The sequence below is a fragment of the Myotis brandtii genome, unplaced genomic scaffold, assembly GCF_000412655.1.
Source record: "Myotis brandtii unplaced genomic scaffold, ASM41265v1 scaffold354, whole genome shotgun sequence".
Classification (NCBI taxonomy): domain Eukaryota; kingdom Metazoa; phylum Chordata; class Mammalia; order Chiroptera; family Vespertilionidae; genus Myotis; species Myotis brandtii.
In genome coordinates, this window is record NW_005363609.1 from 171,700 (window position 1) to 176,204 (window position 4,505).

The following is a 4,505-nucleotide window of genomic DNA, read 5'->3' on the forward strand; positions in this document are numbered from 1 at the left end:
TTTGGTCCTGTTTTCCTCGCGGCGACCCTGCCTCGGAGACTGCAGGCACCGTACCCACACCCCGACGCCGGCAAGCAGAGGGCTCCTCTGTGACACTGACCACAGGCTTGCCTGTCTATGTCTGTGAACTTGGCGATCTGTTCCTGGACTGAAATACAGGATGGGTTTCAATCTGCTCGAATCAAGGGTGCTCTCTTGAAAAGGAAACAGCATTGAGAGAAACCTGCGACAGGATGCGGTTGCTAACCAAGGAGGAAGGAAAATGCAAAATAGTTGTAAAAAAAGAACCCAGTTCAATCCCTACTCTGCGGGGCGGCGGGGCTGTGGGTGGGGCCCAGGCAGCCGCTGGACTTGGATCCGGGACTCGCAACAGCGGGAGGAGCCACTGCGCGCCAGGCGCCCTGGGAGGGGGCCTGCACCCTCCCGCGTCTGCGTCGCCTGAGTGGCCCTACCCTCTCTGGGGCAAATGAAAGGGTAAGTAAGCAGTGCTCCTAAGGGAGCAAGATGGCATCGCCCCAGAACCTGAAATGCCTCTTGGACCGCTGGGAAGTCTCCCCCAGCTTTTGGAAGGCTCACATTTGTAAGGGAGGGTCGCACGTGGTTAGCTTAGGAGGAGCGAGTTTGGTTACCCCAGTAGGAAATTCTAAGGAGGCAGGAGGGCGGCTGACCCGGCCGGCCGACTCAGAACTCTGTTTCCTTGCGCGTTGCTAGCGCTGCACTTAGTGTGAGAGGTGTGAGAGCCGGGAGGGGTTCCAGCCTGGCTCCCAGGCCATCCCGGCTCTGTAGTCTGCACCTGGGATTTGAGGCTCCAGGAGCAGGCGCGCCCACCCCACCCCCATCAGGTTTGCGGGCAGGTGTGGCAGCCTGACTCAGCCTCCTGCCCCAAACCGGCCTCACTTTAAAAGCTCTGGGACCTGGAGGGCCAGGCGGGTCTGGGCGGCTAGTGAGCAGTTAGGAGTCAGCATGGATACTGGTGACCGCAGCTGTGACCCCAGACACTCAGCTGCAGGCCGGCTTGGGGACTGAAGATGGACTTTGCCCAGGAACAACCTCAGAACATCACACAAGGCTGGCGGACCCCTGGAGCCCCGCCCCTGGCAAGAAGCCTCCGCATTAGAGGCTGGGCCTAGTGGGAGTCCTCTCAGCTAGGACCGGACCTCCCTCTGAATGACAGCCACCACGCTGCTGCTTCCCGGGAGGGACCTAGGAGTAGACACAGACTCCCAAGAGCCTGGGCTCTGTCCAGACAGGGATACCTCGGAACCCCTACTTCCACACCATGTCTCCCAAAGCAGTTTAGCCTTTTTTAATATTAGGTCCTTTTTTCAAAAAAATTATAATAGAACCTTCTATTCTTGCCAGGTGCTTCTCAGAATTAAATGAAAGGGTTTCGCTTAGAGGCACCTGGCAGGTCCCAGGAAAGCCCCGCCCCTGGCCCCAGCCAAATCCTAAAGACACAGGGCATTTTTTCAGGATGACAAAAGATACATAACTCAGGGCTTGTGACCTTTGATGGACACTGATAAAGCTTGAAAGGTTTCATCATCAAAGCTAAATGTGAGCGTTAACTCGGCCGGTCTCTCGGTCTCTCCACTAAGTGTTTTGCCTACATTCTTTCATGGAATCTTCACAGCAACAGTAGAAGGCGCACTAGGTTGGGTTCCCTAAAAGCACACCCTTGGATGAGAATTCAGGGGCAACAGATTCATGAAGGCATTGCTCCCAGAAGAAATGTACAATGAATGGGGGAAAGACAGTCCGTGGTACAATTCTGGCTAAACCTCGGCTGCAGCCTGGCCCTTCTTGACTTTCTGAAGCCTAAACACACCCTGAATCTACCCCAACTCCAGGCACGGGAGCTGGATCCTTCAACCACTGCACCAGGGCTGCTGGACGGGTGGAGAAGGGAAATGTAACCCCCATATACTTCCTGTTGCCAACCAGAGTGGGTGGAGGTGCTCCTAATCCCAGGTCAGTCTCTCAAAGACTCATTCCTGTCACAAGTCTGGGAAGTAGACCCATATTAAATGTGGGGGAGGGACACAGAAATATGAGGGGGTCAGGGGATCTGGAAACAGCAAGACACTGAATTAGGCATCCATGGCATCTATTACAATAGCTTTGGTCCCAATAAGATAATGCATACTCTCTTAGTAATATTCAGACCAACTTGTTTCTACCTCAGGACCTTTGCACCTGACACTTCCTCTTCCTGGAATACACTTCCCAATGATTGTTATATGGCTCCTCCTTCTCTTGTTCTGATGTAAGATTTAATATAATTTCTTTAGAAAAACCTTATTTCACCGCGCTAGCCAAAGTATCCCCCATCCCAGTTACACCCTTGTTATCCGATATTCTTCATAGCACTGAACACCATCCAAAGTCACCAGTTTATTTTTCGTCCTCTCCCCACTAGAGTATAAGTCCTCGAGGGCAAGAATGTTGTTAATTTGTTCAATGCCATGTCCCCATTGTGACACAAGATGTTTAGCACATAGTGGATTCTCATCAATATCAACTGAATGAATAAACTCCGACGAACCTCATGTTTGAATCAGGTGTTTGCCCTCTTCACATTTCTCTTGCCTTCTGCCTCATAGAATTGGGGGGTGGAAGGGAGTTAGGAAAGGGCCCACGTTAAATGTTTTAGGAAAATGGAAAACCATACACCTTAAAAGTGGGCAAAGGGCTTGAATAGGTATTTCACACAGAGGGATATCTAGATGGTCAATAAACATGAAAAGTGGACGACTTCCTTGGTCATTGGAAAAATAAAATTAGAATCACAATGCCCTACTGCTGGGCACCCAACAGGAAGGCTAACGTGAAAATCCCCGCCTATGGAGATGTGAGAAAGGCCATCCACCAACTCGAAGACAATGGCTACTAGTACCTCTGAGGAGAGAGAGAGAAATGGGATCCAGTGGGATACACGGGGGCATCTACACCGTCTCTGTACTATTTTTATTTCTTCAGGCAAAAAAATGTCCACATTTGTTAGATCTTATTGGTGGCACCCAGGTAGACTTTACATGACTTGCTCTTCTCTATGTTTGAAATTTTTCATTTTAGCCTTTACATTTAAGAAGAGGAAAATAAACTTGAATAGAGAGTTCTGGGTGAAGCGTTGCTTTCTCTACTTTCACTCCATTGTCAAGTTTGACACAGAAAAGGATGTTTTCTGATCTCTGAGCGAGTCCAGGAAACTTCTCCCACAAGAGCGTATCAAAGCATGGAAGCCTAATGGGATACCAAGGACATTGGGTCAAACCGCAGCCTCATTTTTCTGAAACTTTGACAACGTTCTACAGTATTGTCGTTTCACACTCCTCCAGCTTCAATATATAGACGTTAGCTTCAAAACCTAACACCGATTCGGTTGAAAAAGATCTGAACCTGAAGACAAAGAAGAAATATTTGAGTATATCTTATACAATTATTTCAGTGGATATGGATTTCAAGATTACAAATTTTATATATGCTAATAGTTAGACATTTTAATTTCCACCTCTTCATAAAGACCTCTAAAAAGCCTAAAAGTGCCATGTGAGTTCAAATTAGACACCCTTTCTTCCTTGTTTACTTCCTTCCTTCCTTCTTTCTTTTTTCCTTTTCAGAAAGAAAAAGGAAGAAATGGGTCAGACCAAGATCTCACTTTCAAAATTATACACTTTTCTTAAAAATCATTAACAACGGATTTCCAGAGTTTCTACTTAAAGTTATATTCGCTTTACAGAAAGCCTGTCCCAAAGAAGCAAGCCAGTGATGCTCTTGTCTTATTTTTCCTTTCAAGTTAGGATGTTCCTTATTGGTAATGGCCAGAAATCCAACATGAACTAGTTCAAGCAGAAAGGAGGGATTTATTGGCTCAACTAGCCCAACCGAGGCAAAGAGGGCATGGAGCTGGCCTCAGGTTGCCAGGAACCAGGGACTCTGATGGCATCAGGATTTTCTCTTGGTTTCCATCTCCACCTCTCTTCCTGGATGTGTTCTCTCCGGCTGGAATCAGATGGAAGACAGCTTCTTGGGTTCATCACCAAGATTGATGAATAGAGACTTCTCTTTCCTAGCACCAGTTTGAAAAGGCCCATTTCTGACATAGATCAGGAGTGACTCCTTAGGTCAACCACTGTGGCCAACAAGACAGGGGCAGTTAGGCGTGACCAGCTCCTGCTCCACTGTGAACACTTGGGACAGGTTTGGAGAGAGGCCTAGGCTTACGGCGGTGTACTCATGCCCATGCGTGGTAGAGTGAAAGGCTTCTGAATTGCCAGGGAGGTCGTAAGGATGTGTCGTTTACAAGAGGCGGGGAAGAAGCAAAGCAGAAGGACCCAATTCATGTATTCGAAGAGCTGTCAGGTAAGAGACTTAGATAAGTGCCCAGAAAAAGAACCAGCGGTAGAAGCTGCCTCCATGTGCAGAGGGCCGTCTCAGACTGTACTTAGCTCCCTTGCCACAGATGTCTCATAGCCTAGCAACCACTCGATGGGATGTGAGGATTC